We start from the raw sequence: 13,452 nt of genomic DNA, 5'->3' as shown, positions 1-13,452 counted from the left end.
ATCGCTTCTAATCACAGTGCCATTTTTAATACAATTTTCAGTTTCCCAAGTGTCTGATCTACTGCCACAGCTCCTGACATAGCAGATGTGCTGATCAAGGCTGTGGGAGCAGGGTTGGGAGGTCCACAGATCGTAACACATACTGCATCACCTAGAAGCTTCCTGATAAAACACCTGATACGCACTGTAAAGGTGCAGATGATGTGCCGTTGTGGAAATGAGATTCTGCGATACTGTGCCACCATCTTTAGAATGTGAAATTATTCAGTTGCTGTCGGATGATAGCCTAACGTGATATGCATCTGAGTTCAGATACCAAGGATTTTAAATTCATGTGGATTTTAGTGGCCTACTGATTTACAAACTTTTCTTTTTCTTTCTTTTTCCATTACTGTTTATGCAGATACAAATGTTGGTTCTCAAACTAGGGTTATTTTATTCAGATACACACCAAATAGTATGAGTTAAGCAAGAGCTGCCACCTGGTCTCTATATCTATATCAAAATGTTTATGGATACAGGTGTTTGGCCATAAGAGACAAGCGGAACAACTACCACACACTGGGACAGTGCAGGGTAAGCGCATCACTTGGGTATATCCTCAGTCATCCCTTAGCATTTCCGTGACTAGTTTAAAGGTCCCTCTTCCTTTCTGACTCCCTTCCTTCTCATTTTCTTGCATTCCTTCTTTTGCCCCACCCTTTCCCTTCCACGTGTTTTCTGTTTCTCTGAGGTTCCCTCTCTGTCCTTTGTCTTTCTTCCCTTTCGTTACCTGATATTGTGATAATGGAGTTACTATCCTTTAGGGATGAGTGTCTAGATCATGTTTCAAGTGAATAAAACAAACAAAAAAGATAGCAAAAGGATCAACTAATTTGGAGGCAATCTGTAGAAGAGGTGTCAGTTAGGATTTCATAAGCAAACACAGCAATGGTAGGCAAAACTAAAACCTATTTCTATCTATTTATCACCTATTTTCATCTTACGCTATCTTTCCAAAATTGTAGTATCCTCATATTCTTTCAAGGCTCAGCCTGGTAATAGTAAACTAAATGTGAGATGTGATTGGTTCTTAGGAGCTGCATGCATAGTGCTAATGTTCTATACAGATATTCTGCATGAGTCAAATCCATCCATCGTTCTCTCTATTGTTCTTTTCTGTGATAACATCCCTGCACAGAAAGAGAAACCCATTTTCTCAATCAATTCACCCATCTTTGGGGAATCATTCTGTGACTTAGGACTGACAGACACAGAAGTACTGTGACCAGATTCATTCATGAAAAGTTGAAGCTGTTATGCTGCTTTGGGAAAAGAAAGTCTCAAGATAGTTCACATTTGATTAATTATCTTCTCTGATTTACCCTGTTTCACTTACTCTCTTCTGATTTTAATTACTTTAAAACATAACTTTGACAAGAATCATTACATAATGTAATGACATCAGTGAACAGTTCTTTTTCATCTTTGCTATATGAAGTATTTATTACATTACCTAACTCTTTTTTAAAGATTTATTTATTTTTATTGAAAAGTCAGATTTACAGAGAGAAGGAGAAACACAAAGATCTTCCATCTGTGATTCACTCCTGAAGTGACGACAGCTAGAGCTGTGCCAAACCGAAGCCAGGAGCCAGGAGCCTTCTCTGGGTCTCCCACATGGGTGAAGGTTACTAAGGCTTTGGGCCATCTTCTATTCCTTTCCCAGGCCACAAATAGGGAGCTGGAAGGGAAGTGGAATGGACCAACACCCATACAGAATCCCGGTGTATACAATGCAAGGACTTTAGCCATTAGGCTACTGTGCCACTCCCCTCTATTAAATAATTCTAAATAGGTCTTTATTTATTTGCTCGTAATTATAACTAATATTTGCTGAACACTTTTATTTGCCAGTTACAAATTCAAAATATTGAAAATCAAATAGATCACTAGCAGGCCAAATATAATATCCAATCAAATGTTCAAACTGAAGGATTGTAAACCAATTATAGCCAATCTTAGGAAGCAAAATTAGTGGAATAAGTATACTGTCATCTGAGTGTTGTTTTTATAAATTGATGGAAAGATGTTTTTGATTTCTCAGCATGATTTAATGGACTGATTTGATGCCAGAGAGCTCTCTGTAAATGACTCAACTAGGTAAGAGCTTTAGTGATTATGACAGCATAAAGTTGAACGCATTGTCTTTTGTAAGATACATTCTCATGTTAAATTTTTTTTCAAGTTGATACAGAGAGAACAGATTTTATAGAGAGAATTATCTGGTGATAACCAGTATTCACCCCTTCTCCCCTCCCTATTTCAATACCCATTCACTCCCATTGTTTTCCTTTAACTTTCACAATAGCATCCTATAATTTGCTTTATTATCGCAGGTTCCGTGTGCCACTGCTCAAAATTCTTTTCAGATATGAGAAACTGCAGCAGAATTGATGGACAGGTGAAGGAAGGAGAGAGAAGAAAAACAGAAAGCAAAATAATGTTACATTTGTTAAGTAAATAATAAATGACTGTTAACACTATCCGTTACTAAATATGTATCTTTGAATGTTTTAAAATTTACCATCTTGACTATATCTTGTCTATCACATCAGAAGTCACAAGCTAATTGCTATCTTCTATCTGTGTTTTTGACAATAGGTTACAGTTAGTGTGTATTTGAGCACTACACAGAAATCTCAGGTTCAAGTCTGTATGGACTGAGTTTTGTTTTTGTTAAAGTTGGACCACTGTGTTGCAAAAAAATTGACATATATATATGTAATTATCAAAATTCATTTCAACTTAAATGTACTCCAGTAAGCAAACTGCTTTTTGTATAGGTAGCAAACACAATAAATCTTTAGTAATGAAGACCATTTTAAGGCTGTGAAAGCTGAAGTTATGGAATTCAAGAAAATACCTAAGAATTTTGTTTATGTAGTATACTCTGTAAGAACTTGTGGAAAATTTGTTTTTTGTTTAGTTTTTTATATACTCACATAAATATTTGGGAAACCTCATTGTGTTTAAGAAGCTTTAATTGTTTAGAAAAAGAAAAGCTAAAAGGAAGTATCTAGAAGGACTTTGTTTTTTAATGGTATGTTACATATATCTAGGCAAGCTTTGGGTAATTCATAATACCTCTCTCTTAGTAGGCACTTGTTAGAGCATAACACTTCAGGGTGATTATGTTTTATCTTTTTATGCCACAAGAAAGTCTCTTATCATTCACTCCTCCAATAATTAACCACTAACCACTAAGCTCAAACTACCACCTTGCCTTTCGAGTACTTTCAGAAGCCAATGCCATGTAAAGAAAAGAAAAAATTGGCCAAGAAGACAAATCAGGGGAAAAGTGTATAGGGACTCCTTTTGATGTGCGAAGATCAATCTTCAGAAAATTAATGAAAAACATATCCTAGCAAATTGAAAAAATTCAAAGGACAAAATGAAAAAAAATATATCTGATTCCATGTGGAAATGGGATTAAGTCCTTCGTGAATTCTTTTTGAGTTTCGTTTCTAAAACTCTAATAACTGATTTCTTGCTAAAACTATAATTAATATTTAATTTTTCACATCACTGCACAGTTTAATGTGATTTCAATCCTAAGAACTTGGCCATCTGTGGAAGAGAATGCCACAAAAATGATTAGATACTTAGGTGGTAAGATGTTGGAACCACCATTTTTTTTTTTGCATTTCAAACTTTCTTCACAGAACTTACATGTGGAATTAAACAACATGTTTATTTTAAAGCAACAACAACAACAAAAAGCGATGAAATTTATGGCTATACAATGACTTCAAAAATTTTCGTGGAAAATTTGTGTTATGAAAATTACCTTCATGTATTTAGCAATATTTTTTTGCCATATAAGCATGTTTTTAATTCCATTTTCCACAAACTTCTAAGTTTCCTTATGTATATTTGTTAAAATACTTGACTAGCAAATAATACTTTTGTTGCAATTAAAATAAAAAACTTGCTTAATATATCAATTTAGTGGTTTCCATTTCTGTACTGTTAAAATAACGTTGGAAGCATGCCATTTTATTTTTAAGAGACTTTTTTTTTAATGTTCTTTTGCTGCAAAATACGTCAAAACAGTATTAAGTCAGATAGTCTCTGAATTTGGCACAGAATTTATACAAAGAGAACAGATGAGAACCTCAAGGTCAAAAATCAGGTGTTAATAAGAACAGAGTTTTTCAAAGCTTTCTTAGCTTTTCAGTCGAATCCCCAGATGTTCCTGACTTGTAAAGGCAATGAAAAGGGCAAACGGAGGTTATTACTTTCAGAGTTTATGTATGTTGAGTATCATTTTATTGTTAGTGCTATTTTTAGTTATATCTCATATATGTCAATGATAATGGTGACTTTTATTGACCTTTATTTTCACATGCTTTAAAAAACTGTTGAACATCTATCTATATGTACATTATGCATGTAGTTATATGCAAATATGGTTATGCTTCTTAGTAAAGTTTGGAGTAGTATGAATTATTCATTTAAAACTAAATAATGAAGAGCTAAATCTTAAGTACAAGAATATATAGTCACATCCAAAAATGGCTGATAGGAAATTGTAAAAATAGTATTTCAAACTGAGCATGGCAGTACATTTGAATATCCAACAAATAAACTGACATTGCTGTACAAATTGCAGCAAAACTCAATTACTTTATAGTATAGGTGATAGTGTCACTTGGACAACAAGCCTGTATGTTATATATAATGAACTTACTTTAGGTGTTAGGATCATGATGTGTCAACATTCCAAGTTGCACCAAAGAAAATATTCACATTAATTATTTCATGTAAAATACAACACTGCATAGATTGGTTATGCATATAACTGTGCTTTAATGTATTATGTACATATCAAGGATATCTTACCATAACTGTATTTCTGATCAAGAAACATTTAGAGCTATGTAAAACTGGCTTATAAAATGATTGATTAATTTCAGGGCCAGCATTGCCTTGCAGTGTGTTAAAATGTGACGTGTGATCCTGCATTTCATATGGGCATTGATTTCTGTTCTGCTATTTTCCACTTCCATTCTGCTCCCTGCTAACTGGTCTTGGAAAATACTCAGTGCTTGAATGGCTTCCACGCATGTGGGACACCCAGGTGAAGCTCCAGGCTACTGGTTTTGGAGCAAACCAATGTGGGCATTTGGGAATGAATCAGTGAATAGGAGTTCTCTCTTCTCTTTCTGTCTCTCTCTCTCTCTTTCTCTCTCTCTCTCTCTCTTTCTCACTGTCCCCACAACACCACAATCATCTCTGTAACTATATCTGTCAAGTTAAAACAAAACAAAGCAACAAAAAAACACAGGACCCTTAATAGTTAGCTTCTACATGTCTTCGTCAAATACATAAGCAGTGACACGTTGGGCACTAAATAAAACAGAAACTTGTGATTTTGTGATTTGTGACTTAAATATATTATTGTTTTTTTTCTAGAAAGAAGGATAAATAGGTTAAAGATTTAAGTATTTCAGAACTGATTTTCTATTGACATTAGACATTTTATAATAACAATAACATGCTTTCATAGGAAACAATTATATTAATAAATACATGTTATGAAAACTTGAAATGTCAATGGCATCATTTTAATTTGAAAATTGTGAATAATAACTGTTAATTGCCAAATAACACACTGCAATAGGAAGAAATAAAAGGAGTGGAACATGCAAAAAAGGGGAAAGGACTTAAAAAATAAGATAAAACTAGGGACAATGCAGTAGATAGGGTGCTATATTTGAAATACAATTCCAATTTCAATAAAAAAAAATTCACTCTGTGTAAGCCAAAAAAGGAATCTGATCAATATCCTCATGATTTTTACAAAGAAAATGAATAATTCTAATCGATTTTTAATAATAAATAGAAAACATTGCTCTGTATAACGTTGTATTGTGTGACTTATATTTTACTCACACGGTGAAACTGTATTTTAAAAGATTTTTAACTTTTAAATTTGTTATCTTTAATTAGCATCTAAAATTTCAAAATATGTGGGATCCCTTATGGAGAGTGGGACGCTCACTAAAACATTATTTTGTCACCAGTTCAGATCCAAGGGCCAGCATATATATATATATAGAGAGAGAGATAAAATGATAATAATAGAGGAAGACTATTTCAGAAACTTCTGTGCTTTTTAAAATAATGGAGATTTGATTACATGTAGCATTGAAAACGTTGTTGTAAACAACAAAACAAACCTTAAAATTGGAAATGTCTCTGCTATAAAACAAGGATAAAGTGGTATCAACTATAATGTTTCTGAACATTTTCTATTAAAATATGATATGTAATCATATCTATTGCATGCTGGTTTCAACGATAAAATTGAAATAGAAAACTGAGTTTCATGTCTTCATTTAGAAAATATAGTTGCTTTAGAAGAATTATTTTTGAAAAACACAGGTGATTTTGGAAATTAATTATGAATAATTGTCACGTGTTCTGAAACTGCCTTCTAAATGGATTCTTTTGGGGGGAGCAAAACATACTGTTGATTAAGCAAATCAAAATTAAAATTTGCTATAAAATGGATTCTAATAGGTTTCAGAAAATACATATCAGCATTTTTAGCTCATTGTTTCTGCGTTAATCCTTGGCCTTAATTTCATGTCCTTGAATGCTCTGTCACAGAGTTGAGAGGATAGAGACAGTGATTAATACAATCTGGATTCTAATTCCTCCTGGATAGCCCCACTTCTGATTCATTTTACTAAGCCTTCTCAGGAAGATTCAGATGATTATTTTGTTCTGACAATGAAGTCAAGGTCAATGAAAATTTGATGCATGTATGGATTTTATTTCTGAAATCGTATAATTTTCATAGCACACAACTTGCATTGAGATAGATTAGATAATACAAATTATCCATAGCTGACCATGGAAATTTTGCTTTTATATTAGGAGTAAATAATCCTCTTGGAGTACCCCTATCCCATTGTCTTTATATATTCAGTAAATTGTGCCAACTAACAGTGTCACCAGCTTTATTTTTCATGCTTAATGTTAATTTTCTGGTATTACATTTCAAAAAACTTGAGGGAGAATGTCATGTAACCTGAGAACAAGTCCTTGTAAGCAATGAGGATGTTGGTATTAAATAATTGATCCCTTTATGATGTAAGACCTTAATTTAACACTTGTGGCTTTAGAATCATTATGAAAGTATATGTAATAGGTTTCCATTTTCAGATAAGTTTGCCTTGACTAATGTTAAAATCAAATCTAGGTTGCATATTAAAAGATTCCTTAAGAAAAAAACTTCATTAAAAGATCATTTTATTTTTCCATTCAAGGACTACAGTCAATGGGAAATCATTAAACATAGCTCATTAAATTACGATTCTGTTCCCAGAAATAATAATTTCTAGCAATAATGAATGTCAGGTATTATGCTAGGTATTTAGCAATCAAATGCTGAAAAAAAATGATTTGCTTTCAATTTCACAAATGAAGGAGCAAACAGAAACAGTAGGTAATTTGCTTAGTTTTAGCAGCTGCTACTTGGAAGTAACAGATTTAGGTATCAGAGTTCCTGTTCTGAATGCCACCACCATGCTCCTCCCCTTAGTAGTCAGCTATTCAATTGTCCAGAGACGGCAATGTCTTCTAAATAGATACATTTTTTTCTCTCTCAACTTGAAAATTCATGTAAACTTACGAAAGGACTACAGACGTTCACATAAAATGGAATCAAAAGGCCTGTTTATTTTGATGCAAAATATTTTGAAACGACTTGTAGACTTCATTGTATTTTTCCCTCTGTATTAACATTATTAAGATTTTGGGGCATAGAGATTATTTTTGAAGAGTTATTTTGTTTTCATGTGAAAGCCAGAGTCACAGATAGAGGGAGAGACAGAGAGGTCTTCCATTTACTGGTTCACTCACCAAAAGGCTACAACAATCTAAACTGGACTACTACACAGCTAGGAGCCAAAAAGTTCTTCTGGGTCTCCCACAGGCATGCAGAAACCCAGGGACTGGATTTAGACTCAACTGTTCTCCTCAGCATTAAGCACCAGCTGGATCTGAAGTGGAACAGCCAGGACTAGAACCATCTGTAGTAGTCCAGCTCAGGCTAACGGAGCTATGAAAATTAGTGGGAGATAAAGCAAATATGCTTATAAAACACACACAAACTACAGCTTTGGGGTCAGTGCCATGGTGTGGTAGTATAACTTTCAGCTTTAGTGTACCTGTTCATGTCTTGTCAACTCTGCTTCCTAACCTGTTCCCTGCTTGTGGTCTGGGAAAGCAGTTGAGGACGACCCAAGGCCTTGGGACCCTGCACCCGTGTCAGACACTGAAGAATCTCCTGGCTCCAAACTGGCTTAACTCCAGCTCTTGTAGCCATTTGCGAAGTGAGCCTGTAGCTGGAAAAACTCCAATTCCCTTCCTGTCTGTAAATCTGCCTTTCCTATAAAAATAACTGAAACTAAATAAATTTTTTTAAAAAATCACAGCTTTTAGTGACAGTATTCCATTTGTAGCATTTGTGATTCGTGATTAATTTCAAGACATGATAAATATATCAACTTTGTTTTCAGCTGAAGAAATGCATTTTCTCATAAACTTCAAGTTGTAAGAAGAGAAATCTATGTTTACAAATAAATTAAAACTATATATTTTATGGTTATTATTTTAAGCAATTCTATTTTTGTCAAAATTACCATGAGACTCAAAATTTAGCAAAGTTAAGAAATATCAAACACAGTGAAATTACAGAAGCATTTCTCAATTATGTTTCAAGGGCATCTAATGGGCACTTAAAAATCCACAGAGGTTGACATATATTTTAGACAGTTTTAGAAACATATTATATTTATTTTTAAAGTACAGTGAGTGAAGGGGAAGTTGGTCATACATGCTGTTTCAGCCACTGGCTCATTTCTCAAATAGCCACAATGATCAAGACTGGGCCGATTCGAAGGCAGGATCCAGTATCTCTATTTTTCCACACAGTAGGCAGGAACTCAAGATGTGTTTCATCTCATAGTCTTCCTAAATACATCAGTAAAAAGCGGAATCTGAGAGAGAGTGGCCTGGACTTGAACTACCACTCTGCTATCGAATGCCAGTGTTGCAGCAAGCTACTTAACATACTTCTCCACAACCCTGGGCTATAGAACTTCTTAAATATTTCTTCTTAATTTTCTGAAATATTGAGTATTTATTCTGCTCATATATATGAATGCATGTGTCTTTGATTATATTTAACTGCCATCAAATATTTTCAAAACATAGTTGATTTATATTTTTAGTGGAAAGGTAGTGACACAGAGAGAAGACAGAAAGAAGGACTTTTCACCATCTCATTCACTTACTAAATGACCATGAGAGATGGAGCTGAGCTGATATGAGGCTAGGAGCGAGGAGATTCTTCCTGATCTCTCACACTGGTGCAGCGCCCAATGTCTTGGGCTATCTACTGCTTTCCAGGCCTTAGTGAGAGAGATGGTACGGAGACAAAAAGGTGCCTTGTGTGATGCTGTCATTGGCAGACAGAGGATTAGCCTACTGAGCCACCATGCTGGCCCTTCAAGTATTACAGTGATGTTACAGTGAAGATTTCTTCTCCTAGTATGTGTATTTGTGTGTGTGTGTGTGTGTTTCCTGATCACTTTTTAGGTAAAAAGTCTTGGGTTTCTTAGTGTTTGTTATGTTGCATTATTTCAATTACCATGTGGTAAGGTGTAATAGTTATACTCCCCCAAGGTATATATACCAAGTAGAGCCCAACGTTATCTTTATACCTTAAAGAATTTGAAGTGACAATGACATATAAATATATTCTGAATTTTAATCCTTATTTTCAAATTGAAGCCTGCACAATTTAGCTCTTAAAATTCTTACACTTTCACAGTTCACTTGATTTGCTCTAACAGTGTGTATGAGTATACATAGAAGCATAAACATAACTGGGTTAAATCATCCTATGCTATTACAGACTGTGCAGTGCCCAAGTTTTGTGTAGTATCTATTTTAGCAAAGCAAAACATTAATAACCTACCTATAAAATATATTTCGCTGGCTTTATTATATTATTTCTTTAAAACTGAAAAATTTTCATCCTTTGTTGTTAATTAAATAGTATAAGCGATAAAATGTATTTCTATAGTTATGTATATATTAACAAATATATACATATATGCATATACATAAATGAACATCCAGGAAATGTCAGGAAATGTGCTTTATTATGGATGAAATGGTATGCAAATATAAGAAGATATTTTGAACCTTACAAGAAATGAGAAATGCAGTATTGAAAGTAATAAACATTTGCTAATGCAAATAAATGTATATATTTTTAAGTTTTATTTATTTGTTTATATGTTTTATTGGAAATTAAGATATACAGAGAGAAGAAAATACAGAGAGGAAGATCTTCCGTCTGCTGATTCACTCCCCAATAGATTCGGCTCTGTGGTTGTCAGTTGTCAGGTTCTCAAGCACCTAGAGAAGCTCCTGAGTTTTTCACAGAGACTTTTATCTTAAACGTACTCGGCAGTGGAGGAGCTAGTGTTGAATTGGGGCTAACACGGCATGGCAGCATCACAGATGTTGGCTTTGACAGCTACAGTGCCATGTAGCCCCAAATAAATTAGCATTGACAAACAACTAAAATAATGATGAAGCACATTGTGATCCACTTTAAAACAAATGGAGCTACCATGCACTTCCACTTTTCCTCTGAATTTAGCGAAGTAAATATGGCCTGTCTCTTAGGCAAGAAAATAAGAATACCAAAACTCATTCTAAAATATTTTATATTGGTTTGTGATAGGCACGACCCATGGAGCAATGCATATCTAATAGAGTTTTTCCGTTAAATCGATACATCTTGCAGAAAGACCGAATAGAAAATAGTTGCTAGTAATTTATACACTTTCTATTCTCTTTCTTTACATTCTTCAAGGTAATGTCTTCCTTATACATTGCAAGTGAGTTATTTTGTACCACTGTTCACAAAACAGAACGGGTACTTGTGGTCTAGATATTTTATTATTGCATAGATTATGAAACAAGAATATTGCTTCTTCTGATGGCAGGATGGAGGATTAATGATAAACGATCATTTTCTCTGACTAGGTTAAGGTAATTCTAAAGCAAATCATGTGACAATATTATCCCTGACAGTATTTCTTACAACAATGAGATTGTGTTAAAGTTAGGATTTTTTTCACTATGTTAATGTTTTATTTATCTTAGAATGCAACCCATTAGCAAATGGTTTGTAGATTATTTGCCTTCAAAACAACAAATATAATTTTTAATTAAAAACATGATCCTGATTGGGAGAGCATTACTGCAAGAAGTCAGAAAGGTATCCAACATTATAGCTATAGATAAGAACTAGTTGATTATATGCCAACAATTAGTAGTGGAAGATGAGGAAAAAATTTAAATCAGTACATGTTTTGTTGGGAATCATAATTTTCTCAATTTTTAAAATTTATTTATTTTTATTAATTACATTGCATTATGTGGTGCATTTTTATACGCACTGGGATTCCCCTCACCCCTCCCCAAACCCTCCCCGCATGGTGGATTGTCCACCTTATTGCATTTCCATAGTTCAAATTCAGTTGAGATTCTTTCATTGGAGGTATTTACCAGGCATACGGTCCAGCATCTTATTGTTCTGGTAAGTTCAATAGTTTCTTGGTGAGACCATCTCTGGTCTGAAGGTAGAGACAGCAGAGTATCATCCCAATCAATTAAAAGCCCCAGTATAACATTTACAACCAATTACAACATTATGGCATTAATTGACATGGTATTGATTAACCAATATGTTAATAGTAAAATGCAGTTACATTTAAGGGAATTCAATTGGTATGTATGAGACTCTGAGTTACTCTACCAGTGCAATTTATTCTAACTGTATCCGGAGAGATGCAAGAATAGCATCATGAAAAGGTGTCCCAACTGGTATGATATATGAATGAAGTTTGGTATGAGCTTCCCCATATGCATACTTGACCAGTGGCTATAAAATTGTATCTGTCGTATTATAAACTAACCAATTGAGTAACAATCTCAACTAAAAATTTTCCAATTAAAGTCTAAAGTGAGTTAGAAACTAGGAGAAATAAGGTGAAGAATTACAAAAACGCAAGCAAATGTTAGCATCAGATGTTTTAATTGTTTAGATGTAGGCAGATATTGACACTGAAAGAGGAGGAGGGGGGAGATTTTCTTGTTCCCAAAGTTGTACACTTTTGATTAGTCACAAATTTCATCAGGAACATAATCTGATTGCAAATGCTCTCAAACTGCTATTTTAATCTGATTATAAATATTTTGCCTTGAATAAGTTAACTGTTTCAAGATTATACGCCATTTATATGACCATATTAATGTCATGTATATGACTTCACAAACTAATATGAAAGTAAAATGGCAATTTAGAAATATGTCACCTCATTTATTAGTCTTAGAATATTGAATATTCCTTGGAGTAAATATAAATAAAAAGAGCAAATAAAAATAGACATCAAAGTGAACAGATCATACAGAATTCTCTGGTGTGCGTGTGGGGCTTTCAATGACTCATGGGAAAGCTCAAACGGCAGCACGAAGGTCCTTTTAAAGGTGGCTGACACTGACACTGTCAGGTGTCGTAGTTGAGAAATCTAAGATTTGTTTTATTTTTTTATTTAAAAAGCAGATTTACAGAGAGGAGAGACAGAGAAAAACATTTTCCAGAAATTTCATCAGTTGGTTCACTCCCCAAGTGGCCACAACGGCTGGAGTCGGATCTCGTGGAAGCCAGGGGCAGGAGCTTCTTCTAAGCCTCCCACATGGGTGCAGGGTCTTAAGGCTTTGGGACATTCTCTGCTACTTTCCTATGCCACAAGCAGGGAGATGGATGGGAGGTGGGGCAGCTGAGACACAAACTAGCAACCGTTAGGAATCATGGCATAAGCAATGGGAGGCTTTAGCCACTGAGCCATGATGCTAGGCCATGAAATGCCTTTTGAAAAGCTTCAGAATGTCTAAAATTTGAAATGAGAACATTAAACTGTTCTCTATTGAAATTCCAAATTACAATAAGAATGGCTTTGATTATATAAAGATGAATGTTTATATTTCTGCTTTGCCTCTGGTTGAAATTTTTTATCATTAGTTCTTGTTTTGCTTATGAAAAGATGTTACTTCTAAATATCTGTTAAATTGTTTAAAAATGCATGAAACTGAAGATGTCTTACAAAGACAATGGGGGAAATTCAATCACAAAAAGCATCGAAGTTAGGAAATTATTACTGCATTTCTTACAGTGTCAAATACACAGTCTGTTCAATAAATAATACAACAAATATGAAATCCACAATGTCAACTAGAAATGGAGGCTGGGGATATTACAGAATGACATGACAGTAATTAAGGAATGAAAAAAAGATAGCAACATTATAGAACATA

Source organism: Ochotona princeps, chromosome 11 (genome assembly GCF_030435755.1).
Source record: "Ochotona princeps isolate mOchPri1 chromosome 11, mOchPri1.hap1, whole genome shotgun sequence".
In the NCBI taxonomy this organism is placed as follows: domain Eukaryota; kingdom Metazoa; phylum Chordata; class Mammalia; order Lagomorpha; family Ochotonidae; genus Ochotona; species Ochotona princeps.
The sequence above is the reverse complement of the archived record's forward strand: the minus strand, read 5'-3'. Positions refer to the sequence as shown.